The sequence below is a fragment of the Balaenoptera musculus genome, chromosome 4 (assembly GCF_009873245.2).
Source record: "Balaenoptera musculus isolate JJ_BM4_2016_0621 chromosome 4, mBalMus1.pri.v3, whole genome shotgun sequence".
Classification (NCBI taxonomy): domain Eukaryota; kingdom Metazoa; phylum Chordata; class Mammalia; order Artiodactyla; family Balaenopteridae; genus Balaenoptera; species Balaenoptera musculus.
The window spans coordinates 11084901-11097464 of NC_045788.1; the positions used below are offsets into that span (position 1 = coordinate 11084901).

General features: G+C 48.3%; 1 protein-coding gene and 1 long non-coding RNA gene across 3 annotated transcripts in view; one reads left to right on the plus strand and one right to left on the minus strand.

Moving 5' to 3' along the window:
- The window catches only part of SH3BP5 (SH3 domain binding protein 5), a 74465-nt gene that overhangs the window by 15610 nt on the left and 46291 nt on the right, over nt 1-12564 (plus strand). The window lies entirely within an intron of this gene.
- LOC118894285 lies at nt 5888-9948 on the minus strand. The gene is made up of 3 exons (XR_005019690.1): nt 9867-9948; nt 7037-7160; nt 5888-6064 (listed from the first exon to the last, which is right to left on the minus strand). It is a non-coding gene; the product is annotated as an uncharacterized LOC118894285 (long non-coding RNA).

Consider the following 12564-nt stretch of genomic DNA (forward strand, 5'->3'; position numbering starts at 1 on the left):
TGTGGCATGCGGAATCTTTAGTTGCAGCATGCGGGATCTTTTTTAGTTGTGGCATGCAGGATGTTTAGTTGAGGCACGCGGGATCTTTAGTTGCAGCATGTGGGCTCTTTTAGTTGCGGCATGCGAGATCTTTAGTTGTGGCATGCAGGTTCTTTTAGCTGCAGCACGTGGGATCTTTAGTTGTGGCATGCGGGATCTAGTTCCCTGACCAGGGATCGAACCCGGGCCCCCTGCATTGGGAGCGTGGAGTCTTAACCATTGGACTACCAGCGAAGTCCCTATTTTCAGTTTTTTGAGGAACCTTCATACTGTTTTCCATAGTGACTGCACCAGTTTACTGGAATGATTGAGATTTTGATTTGAATCTAGCCACATGCTGAATGAGCTGAGTCCCCCTCAGTCTTGGTGATGGGGAAATAGAAAACATTGGTCAATCTGTGCTGCAGCCAACTTAAAGTTTGATCTTCATTGAAGCAATACTTGCACATAGTTGAAGAAAAGGCCCTGAGAAAATGAAAGTTCTCTGCCTCATTCCTTCCCACCCCCAGTTCTGCTAGAAGCAGCCACTTTTCCTGTTTTTAGCCACTTCTTCTGGGTTCTTCCATGTCTCTTAAACCAATGGCAGTGGATTTTTACTTTGTTTCCTTTGCACCCTTCGTCCTCCTTTCTTTCCGTTCTGTTCTGTGAGCTGCAGTCAGAAGGAAGGTCCTCCAAGAGGAGCAAGGCAGCAGCTTGCCTGGAGTGCTGGGCGGGGGGGTGCGTGCTTTCCACAGAGGCCTCACTGCCTGGTCCCTCGAGCTTCCCTAGGCCGGGCCGTGAACTCACCATTGCCCTCATGCTGACACTCACGTTAATTCTAAAACAGACCTTGTGTTGCATAACTGCTTGATGGGTGGCTGAAACATCACCCTTGATAAATGTTCACATTAATTGTATGATCTGTCTAAAATCTGATATGTGCACATTTTTTTTTTAATAGGAAGGCCTATTTTATTTTATTTATTTATTTTGGCTGCATTGGGTCTTCGCTGCTGTGTGCAGGCTTTCTCTAGGCGGGGGCTACTCTTTGTCGCCGTACGCAGGCTTCTCATTGCAGTGGCTTTTCTTGTTGCGGAGCACGGGCTCTAGGCCCACAGGCTTCAGTAGTTGAAGCACGTGGGTTCAGTATTTGCGGCATACAGGCCCTGGAGCGCGCGGGCGTCAGTAGTTGCAGTGCGTGGGCTCAGTAGTTGCGGTTCTAGGGTGCGCGGGCTTCAGTAGTTGTGGCGCATGGGCTTAGTTGCTCCACAGCATGTGGGATCTTCCCGGACCAGGGATCGAACCCATGTCCCCTGCAATGGCAGGCGGATTCTTAACCACTGGGCCACCAGGGAAGTTCCCCTAATATTTACATATGTTTGAAAAAAAGTGAGTCTTAAAATTGAGGAAATATGTTAAGCCTTTCCGTGCAGACGTGGAGATAGTTCACTTGTGGTTGAACTGCATAAAATGCCTGAGTTTCAGCAATTCTGCCTCCTCTCACACAAAGAATCTTGTGGGTTTAAAAACATGTGTTTGGCTCTGAATGAAAAAAGCAGCGGGTCCTGTCAGCCTTCTCAGCTCTGCTGTGTATGTGTGTGTCACTGTGTGTGTGAGAGTGTGTGCATGAGTGTGCCTGTGTCTTTCTGTGTATGTGTGTCTGAGTGAGTGTGTGTGTGTGTGTGTGTGTGTATGTGTATGTGTGTGTAGGGTGGTTATGTAACTTCTGTCCCTCCTCCTGGGCCTCCTACAATTAAAGGGCTAAAGGGCTGATGGGTTTTCTCCTTTGTGGTGCTTTGGACCTTAGGCTATTTAAACGTATTTTTTGTAATGGGTTAGATTCTATCCTGGTGGCTCCTGCCTATGTAACATCAACAAAAAAGGTGAATTGAAAGTGAGTCTTTCCCAGTGACAGACATTCTACACAATAACTGGTTCATATTATTGAAAACTCTCAAGGCCATGAAAAGCTGAAGAATGCTTCCAGATTAGGGAGACTAGAGAGAGATTGACAGTAGATGCCATGTGAGTCCTGGACTGGATCCTGGACCAGGAAAAATATCTTTTTCCCTTTGCTGTAAAAGATGTTGGTGGGACAGTTGATGCAATTTGAACAAAGTCATAGATTGGATTAATGGCATCGTATCAATGTTAATTTTCTGACTGTGATCATTGTACTCTGATTCTGTGAGAGAATGTCCTCATCTTTAGGAAATACACACCGAAGTATTTCAGGGTAAAGGGACATCATGTCTGCATCTTACCCTCATTTTTTCCCAGTTGGAAATTATTTTAAATTAAAAAAGTTTAAAAAAGAGCTTTTTCCTTATTCCCAGACCTACCGACTGCCTTAACTCGGCCTCCAAATGGCTGTGGAATCTTGATGTTGCACGAAGCTGGGTGGTCCAGTGTGGGGACAGCTGCGGGGGCTGCCTGTGCTCTGGGAGACGGGAGTGGGTCCTCACCTGCTTGTTTGGAAACATCCCTCTGTCAGATCAGAATTCTAGAGCACAGCCTTTCTGCCTGGGAGTAACTTGGTTGCACTTAGGCCTAAAAAAGCTCTCAGACCCTTGATAACCTCGGAAGAGGCCAACTGGCCCCAGGAAACCATGCTGACAGCCGTCTTTTCTTACTTTCCTTTTCTCCTCTCTCAGTGGAAGGAAGCTCTTGGTGGCCCAGAACCAGGACAGGTGGTGTGGTGCTGTGGAAAGAGGAAGCAGGGCTGACCTTGTCACCAAGGCTGCCGAGCTGCACAGGGCCTGCCCCTGGGTCTGGAGCTGGGGTGGAATCCCCTACACTTTCTTCCAAACCACTCAAACGGCTTAAATAAAAGGCAGGATTTTCCTTCATGAACCCCAGGGGTGGGGAGGGCGTTGTAGAGCCTTGAGCAGGGACACCAAGCATCCCCGCATCGTTATTCGCAGTCCTCACTGCGAGGACCTCACTGGTCTTCACTCTCAAAGGTGCCTTGGTTGGGTTGGTAAGTGATCTGGCTGTGTAATTGCAGAATTCGGGTCGGGAAGCGGGATCATCGCCCGTATCCCTCCTCTGCTGCCTCCTCTTCTCTCCTTTGCTTTCTCTTCCCTCTCGGGCATCTCTCTCTGTGTCCCCATCTCTCCCCCGTCTGGCTTCCTCCGGTTTGTCCCCTGGGAGGGGGTCTTGTGTCAGAAGCACAGCAGCAGGGCTCTGCTTACGCGTGAGGCACAGTCCCCACAGAAGGTGGGTTTGGCAGATGCCTCAAGAAGCCTCTGCCTCTGAAGTTGGGGTTTGAGGTGGGAAAGAAAGGGGGCTGGAGGGAGGGAGCTAGGCAGTGGTCCCTGGTAGTGATTCTGCTGCTTCCAACTCAGAGGCCCTGGTACTGTCTTCCTCTTCTTTCTTTTCCATGCACCATTTCCATCCCTTTGCAGCTGTCTTCACCAGACTCCCTGGTTGGATGAAACTCGCTGATGGGGAATTGGGCCTGAGGGGTGCTGGGCGGGGAGGGGTTGTGGTCCTCACGGGGCTGGCTCCAGCCCCCCGGGGGCTTCTGCCCTCGCCCCACCTTCTCCACCTCTGCCTCTTCTCTGCTCCTGGGCCCTCTTGCCTCGGCCTTTCTGGTTTGGCTCCCCAGGTCACGGCTCTGCCCTGGCGCCGTCTTTCCACTTCTGCCTCTGCTGCAGAATTCCTGAAGGTGAAATCAGATTGTCCTGGCTGCCCTTCTCACAGGGCTGTGACAGCCGCTCCTTGTGGCGAGAAAAACCAGGCAGAGGCAAGGAGACAAGGCAGCAGGAGGACCCGGGAGCGTGGCGTGATCTCTCCAAGTGGGGAGCGGAGTGAAATCTGGGGTCCAGGAGCTGGACCTGTGCTGTCCGGGATGGCAGCCACTAGCCCCATGGGGCGATTTGGATTATCCTTTAAAAATTAAAATTTAATACAAAATCCAGTTAGCTGCACTAATAAGCACATTTCAAGTTTTCATTTAGCCGCATGTGGCCGGTGACCTCTGTAGTGAGCTACACAGATACAGAACATCTGCACTGTTGCAGAAAGTTCTAGCAGCCAGCCCTGGAGGGCACTTGATCCCTTTCACCGAAGCTCTAGGAAAGTGGTTTCTTTGTGTGTTTTAGTAGCTACCACAGGTGCTCTTAAAGAATGGATTGGATGGGTGGGGAAAAAACATGATTTGAAGTAACATTAAAAACATTTCAGGTACCTTAGAATTGGTCGGGAAGTTGGAGTGTTTCCGGTGGTGCCTTTCATCTTGGAATTCTGGAACATTCCTGATACAGAGACTTTACATCCCAACTCTCTCGTTCTTCTGCCTCTGTCATAATTTTTGCCTTATTCTAGTTCTTATGTACTGTTTATTCTGTATTTTCCTTTACATGGATTCACATTCGTACTTAAGTTTGTTTGAAAATGAGACTTCATGACCAGAAGTGAAAAGTCATGAAAGGGAAATAACTTTGTTTCAAGCAGGCTTTTTTTTTTAACATTTTATTTTATTTGTTATTATTTTTTTAACATCTTTATTGAAGTATAATTGCTTTACATTGTTGTGTTAGTTTCTGCTGTATAACAAAGTGAATCAGCTATATGTATACATATATCCCTATATCCCCTCCCTCTTGTGTCTCCCTTCCTCCCACCCTCCCTATCCCACCCCTCTAGGTGGTCACAAAGCACCAAGCTGATCTCCCTGTGCTAGCAGCCACTTAGCTATCTATTTTACATTTGGTAGTGTATATATGTTAATGCCACTCTTTCACTTCAGTGAAGAATCATATGGATGTGCCCAGCTCATAGGGTCCCGCTTGCTGACTTTGCGGAGCAATGCTCTTTTGTTTCCAGTGGGTTTATTGTTTTGCTTATCAAATTCTAGCAGATTCCCTTTGGGGAAGGCTCTGAGCCTAACTCCCCCTTTCTTAAAAAGGAGATTAGCAAACGTGAAGAAGGGCTATGAAGAGATAGTGACCCCAAATGGAGGCTTTCTCCTTGGGAAAATCAGGAGTAAAGGAAGGCCTGAGAAGGAATAGCTGTTTCTCTGTTACTGAAAATACACTGGTGTTTCCCTCCAGCAGGGTCTCTGCAGGGCAGCCCATGGGGAGGGTGTGGTTTGGTGGCACCAGCTGACCCGATGCTTTTTTTTTTTTTTTTTTTAAATTGGGGTATAGTTGTTTTACAATGTTGTGTTAGTTTCTACTGTACAGCAAAGTGAAGTAGAGTTCCCTGTGCTATACAGCAGGTTCTTATTAGTTATCTGTTTTATACATAGTAGTGTACATATGTCAATCCCAATCTCCCAGTTCATTACCCCCACTTTCCCCCCTTGGTGTCCATACATTTGTTCTCTACATCCATGTCTCTATTTGTGCCTTGCAAACCTGACCCGATGCTTTTGGGCCTGAGGTTCCTTTTACACTCCTGTGATCACTGAGCATTTCAGAGAGCTTTTGTTTTTTGTGGGGAACATCTACAGTATCTGCCATGTTAGAGATTAAAACAAAGTTGTTTTAAACACTTGTATTCATTCATTAAAAATGACAGTAATAAGCCTATTACCTGTCAGCGTAAAGAATATATCTTATCAAAAATAACTATTTTCCCAAACCAAAAAAAATTCGTGGGCTTCCCTGGTGGCGCAGTGGTTGGGAGTCCAATGCAGGGCACACGGGTTCAAGCCCTGGTCTGGGAAGATCCCACATGCCGCTGAGCGGCTTGGCCCGTGCGCCACAACTACTGAGCCTGCGCACCTAGAGCCCACGCTCCACAACAAGCGAAGCCACCGCAGTGAGAAGTCTGTGCACCGCATCGAAGAGTAGCCCCCGCTCTCTACAACTGGAGAAGGCCCATGCACAGCAACGAAGACCCAACACAGCCAATAAATAAATAAATAAATAAATAAATAAAAATTTAAAAAAAATCGTGAAAAGAAAGCTGTCATTTTATGGTTTTTGTGAGTCTCTTTCATGTCTGGCTTAATAGAAGAGCTGGATGCTCATTTCTGCTTCTTCATTCCGTCTCGTGATGTCACCGCTCAAGTAGTCTCTGGAAACTCCACTCAATGCTCATGAGAGAATGAAGGTGAAAGAGGCAAATTAAGTCGAACTCAATTATGAAAATGGTTTTGACCTTGCAGACTCCCAAAAAAGGTCTCAGGGAACCCCCAGCCCCTACCCCCGTGTTCCCTGGACCAGACTTTGGGAACCACAAGTGAAGGGAAAGACACATGGAACTTAGAACTAGCGGTCTGTGCTCCTGCCGCTAGCCTGCTGCTCCCCTGCGTGTGACCTTAGGTCAAGCCAGCACTTCTCCCCTGGGGCTGAGGTCTCTTATCTGGAGACTGGGGACCGCCCTTCTTGCTGAGCCTGGCCATCCTGTCCTACAGGGTCCTTGTGAGTCTCAGATCATGCCTGTGAAATCTTTCCATGAGCAGAAAGCAGTGTATTTATAAATGGCATTACTAGGGATCTTTTGAAGTTTGGTGTCATCTTTAATTTGTAGGACAGTTATTTTTAAAAACTGACATCGTGTCCTAATCTCGCTTGGTTCTGGGGACGCCTTTGTGAAGGGGAGAGGCTGCCCTTCTCAGCTTACAGGCGAGATCATTGAGGCTTGGGTGAGTGGATTGGCCAGAAAACGGGCTTGTCCCCAGGGTGGTGACCCCTGCCCGCTGTTTCCAAGGCACACTGGTGCTGGTTTCGTGGGGCTGAGGTTCTTGTCTGATATGGGGCTGCATTTTTGACACACTGACATATTCAAACAGGGAGACTGCCACCCTCAGCAGTTCTTCGCGTGAATAAATTGCCCTCAGTCTGAGTCACCTGATGGATGTGACACAGTTTTGAGACTGGAAGATCTGAGGCCTCATCCAGGCCGAGGGAGCCCTTTTAGAACTCTTTCAAGTGCTGATCTAAAAAAATCAGCTGGTAAACAGCCCTGGCTGGTATGTGGCTTATTTTTGTTGACTGGTGAAAGCTCTGCTCGTTCTCCTGAGGTGTTTGTACTTCTGAACTGCTTCCCTCTATGGATCACTTACCGTAGGGAATACAGCCAGCTCTCCTCCCTGGACACTCCTGGAAGCAGTCCCCATTCTGATCTTGGGAGACACATTTGCCTGTAATTGTAGGAGACAAAGAACCACGGTCGAGTCTTTTCTCGAACTAGGAAATAAGGCAAAAAACACAAGTTCAGTTGTGGCCAGCTGGCCTTAAGATGGATTGAAAAAAAAAAAAAAAAAAAAAGAAATGCTTTATACAGGATAGGTTGAATTAAGTTCCCCCAGACCCTGCTCCTTATAAGCATGGCTTTATTTTCAGGGGCAGAAGCCCTCCAGCAGTATTTAGTTACAGTGCTTTGCCACGGTATAGACTGTAGATTGACTTTCCCCTCCCTGAATACATTAATATGACTACCTTAAGGCATACAGTATTTTTCAGTTTTTTTTAAAGGCTTAATTCAGTTGCAAATGATAGAAATTCAATTCCAACTAGCTTAAACACAACATAAAGCAAGGGGGGACAATTGGGTGTGTGTGTACACTATTTTGGCTCTAGGAGAGTGGAGTATGGGGTTAGACTGTAAAGCATTGCTAGGTCCAAAAGCCCAAAGTGTCACAGGGACTCCCTCCCTGCCTTTGGCAGGCTCTGCCCTCATGGTGCCAAGATGGCTGCCATCTGCTCCAGCTTTCATTCCATCTTCTCAGCCATCTCAGTGCAAAAAGTTCCTCTAACAGTTTCAGAAAAGTCCCAGAATGAAATCTTACTGGTTCTGATCGGTTCCGTGCCCTCCCTCAGCAATCACTGAGGCTAGGAGTATCCCCGACTGATTGGCCAGGCATGGGACCAGTTCTGGGACCAGGGTGAGGCCCGGGAGAATCAGGGCTATTTTGTTGGGTAGGCAGGAAAGGTTTTGGTTTGTGGGCTCCCACACCCCAGTATTTGTAGTGAATTATTACTCAGGTAGCCATGACCCTTTGTGGGATGGTACCAGAACTAGGCCCACTCTTTTTTATCGGGAAGAAGGCTGGCTTTGTGTTTAGCTTTTAGCACGTCTTGGATGAATAAGTTGTTGGTGCTTGGCTGTCAGCCAGCCATGCGTCATCCTCTCTGGCAACACAGCCTCTTTTATACAGGGAGATGCTGACGTCAGATCATATTTCCTGGGCCCAACACCCTTTGATAGTCACACGCTTGACCAGGCTGGTGGTTCCTGAATCTGCCGACCAGACTCACATGAAGACCCCAGTCCACTCTTTGGTAAAACCTGGATTTGGTCTGGTGATGCCCCTACTTAAAAATCCACCGTGATACTTTACTACAATTTTAAAAAGGTCAAAAACAAAATAAAACAAACAACACCCTCCCCCCACCCCCCACTGATATCCCATTCCCCCCACCCTGTCCCCATTTTTTTCTCCCTAAGAGGCAATTAATTGATCAGTTTAACATATTTTAGCTGATTATTTAGGTATTTACATCTGTGACTCTAGTGGCATCTTTAGGATTCTCTATGTATAGTATCATGTCATCTGCAAACAGTGACAGTTTTACTTCTTTTCCAATTTGGATTTCTTTTATTTCTTTTCCTTCTCTGATTGCCGTGGCTAGGACTTCCAAAACTATGCTGAATAATAGTGGTGAGAGTGGGCACCCTTGTCTTGTTCCTGATCTTAGTGGAAATGCTTTCAGTTTTTCACCACTGAGAATGATGTTGGCTGTGGGTTTGTGGTATATGGCTTTTATTATGTTGAGGTAAGTTCCCTCTATGCCTACTTTCTGGAGAGGTTTTACATAAATGGGTGTTGAATTTTGTCGAAAGCTTTCTCTGCATCTACTGAGATTATCATACGGTTTTTATCCTTCAAGTTGTTAATATGGTGTATCACATTGATAGATTTGCATATATTGAAGAATCCTTGCATTCCTGGGATAAACCCCACTTGATCATGGTGTCTGATCCTTTTAATGTGCTGTTGGATTCTGTTACTTCTGTGGCTCTAAACAGTAGGCTTTGTGTGGCTACTTCTTGACTTTTTAGTTTTAGTTCTTGTCTGTGGACACCCCCTATGGAAGGTGCGGCTTTAGTCTCCTTCCTCCTGTGTCCTCCTCCACCCCCATCCCTCCCAGCAGGACCGCGTTGTAGTCAGTGTTTGGCATTTACACTGTTGCAGCTAGGAAAGCTCTATTTACAGCCATGCCGTCCAGGGAACGATGAGAACTTTTGTTTTTTGTGGTAGAGGATTCTTCAAGCATTGCTGACAACAGGCACGTGGCAAGTAAATTGAGACTCACACGAGAAACCCACCCTGTCTCCCATTGTGTGTGGGATAGAGTTCAAAGGCCTCAGTGTGGCCCACGTGCCTTTCTTTCTTCCGTCCCACCAGCCCTCCCACCTGCCACCCTTCGCTTTGCTGGTCCCTCTATGTCCCCTTCTCTGTCTGGTAAAATCCTCCTTCGTCCAAGGCCTGGCTGGGATGGTGCTTTCTCTGGGTGTGTCCTTCCTGGTTGTGTGTTCACTGCGGTGTGTAGACTGAGGTCTTAGTACTTATCACACTGCACGGTGCTTATTTATTTACTGCTTGAGTTTAAATCTTGGCTGTGCTGTTTCCCAGCTTTGCGACCTTGGGCAAGCTTCCTAGTTGCTCTGTGCCTCAGTTTCCCTCTTTGTAAAATGTGGATGACAGCCATAGCACCTGCAGGGGACTATACTCAAGATTTTGTAATAACCTATAATGGAAAAGAATCTGAAAAAGAATAGATATATATGTATAGCTGAATCACTGTGCTGTACATCTGAAACTAACACAACATTGAAAATCAACTATACTTGAATTAAAAAAAAAAAAAAGGAACAACCATAGCACCTACCTGGTAAGGTTGTTAGTGATTGCATACGCTGATGGAATGAAAGCATCTGTAAATGTCTGCCCCAAGGGAAACTGTCCATCTGTTCCCTGTACCCGCCTCATGCAGGCAGGTGGCTTATATTCACTGGTGCCCAGAATAGCTCTGGGCAAATCAGAAGTCTCTGAGGGCCTGGCAGGGGAGCTCAGTGAGTGAAGCAGGCTGGGTGTGGCTCAGGCACAGGGCGTGGGGACTGGAAAGGACCGTCTCCAAGGGGTGTCTTCTCCTTTACTTCTAGCCAGTGGTTGCCAAGTAGGAATGGGGGCCCAATTTTGCCAGATCATCTGATTTTAAAAAGTGTTGTTTTTTTTTTTTACGAGAAATTTGAGTATCCACATTTAAAAAAATATACGAATTTTCCTGACATTTAGTACACAGCGTAGAGGCTGAAGGCACTAAGCCTGTGGGCCCATAGGCCACTGGTTTGGGGCACAATTCTCATTTCCCAGAGGAGATGCAGAGTGATGGCGTGACCTGCCCTGGGTCACACGCTGACTGATTTGGCCCCTGGTGTTCCCACCTGCGGTCTGGACGTGGTGCTGGCCCCTCCCCCGCCAGGGTGGTGACTGGGAGGGTTCAGTCGAGTGTGTGAGTGCATCTGCCAAGCCTCTGCCCACACAGGGTAGAAGGTTATTCCCGCCCTCACGTCAGCTCCCCCTGCCTCAGAGCCACCCCCTTGGTGGTGTTTAATAGGATCGTGGGTCTCTTTTTATGCCAGGGGAAAAAAAATGGTGTGCATTTATTGAATACCTACTGTGTGCCCAGGAACTAGTAGGTGTTTCACGTTTGCATTCTCTTTTATTCCTTCCAACAGCCCTCCCTATGAGATGGAAAGTCACCATTTTATAGGTAATAAAAATTATTCGTAAGGAAGTTACCTGATGGGGGCCTCACAGAAAGAGGTTTAACCAGGATTAGATCCATCTCTCTGATAAAAATCCCGAGCTCTAGACAACATGTTACCTCCCACGTACTGGAAGTCAAGTCTAACAGCAGCTCGGTGGAGCTTTGCTCGTCCCTGGCGGCCTGCATGCATCTGTGGCGCTTCCTCTGGAGGACAAGCCTAGTCCTGTTCTGTCTTCGGCAGCTGTAGCTGTAGCACGTGACTGCAGGCCTGGCCAGATAGGAGGGAAGGCAGAGAAAATTAGGAGGAGGAGGAGGATACAGGCCTGGGGGAAGCAACCAAGGCCTCTGTCAGAAGTAGGATGGGGCTCAGGAGCTGAGAAGCTCCCGTACAAGACAAAGGCCATGTCTTCATATGCTGCAGCCCTGGCACTTTCAAACCCATGTGGAAAGCCCACGGTATGAGATGATGGGGGAAGGAAATTAGAAGTGATCGGGGCTTTCCTCACCCCCATGAGCCATCCCGTTGGCCCAAGAGGCCCATATAATTTTATGTTTAGAAATAGTTTTCAGATAGTGAGGCAGCCCCCTTGTAGCCAACGGAGCACACGTGTTTTACCAGCAGTGTGGCCGGCTGCTCTTGGCGCCGCCCCATGGCTGGTGATCATGTGTTGTTCCTCCTTCCCTGAGTACCCACTTCCCCTCTCAAACGCACGCACACACCCCGAGGCATGGCTGTGACAGGCCAGTGCCCGAGGGAAGAGGAGCAGAGGGTAGGGACGTGGGGTCTCTGAAGCCCTCACCGACCGTCCAACATGTCCTCCTAGACCTGGGACTAAATGTTGTCTTTTTAATTTTTTTTCCTCCTTGTGGCCTCCATGGATCTGGTTTCCTGACTTTCACAACGTGGTTAACCCTGGCACCGCCCACCTGCCTGTTCTTCTCTCCCAAACTCTTATCCAGGCCACCTTGCTCACGGCATCTCTGGGAGGGGTGGCCGCCCTTATCTCTAGCCATTCTCCGCATTCCAGACGTCCAGCTTCCTTCAGTCTCTGGAAAACGCCACACTACTCCCTCCCCCCACCCGGTGGGCCCTGGTCTGCCACCTGCTCTGGACTCAGTATTTTCCTTCCTCCCTAGGTGCCCATCCATGATTCAGGCTTCTGTGCAGATAGTAACCCCTGGAAGTTTCCTGCGAGTCTCCCTCTAACCTCGCCCCCCTCCCCCCGCCCGCCTGACCTGGCCCTGTGAGGTTCTCTGCCCTGGGTTCCACGGCACCTGTACTGGTCCCATCCTGGCTCAGACTCGCTGGGATGGGCTGTAAGTGCCTCCCTCACCCACCAACTGGAAGTGCCCTGAAAGCAGGGACCAAGCCCAAGGCCTAGCGCAGGGTCTGGCATGTGGGAAATCTGTACCCGCTGTTTAATGTTGAGCACGTTACACGGGTGGGGACATCATGGGAGTGTGGCAAATGGTGCCATCATTAGGGACTGAAGCTGCCAGGGGTGGCCGGACTGGACATCTTCCCCTGGATGGAGCCTTTCAGTCTAACCTGCACTGTCCAGTGAGGTAGTCACTGGCCACATTGTTTAAGTTTAAATATAGTTACTTAAAATGAAACAAGTTAAAAACTCAGTTCGTCAGTCTTGCCAGTCAGTGTCAAGTGTTCAGTACCATGTGTGGTCAGTGGCTGCCATACTGACCAGTGCAGCTGGTAGGACACGCCAGCATCGTGGAAGGTCCTCTTGGATGGTGGTGCTCTAGACACCGTCTTGTAAAGGCATGAACTCAAGGGCTTGTAGGCCGAGTGGAGGCCCTT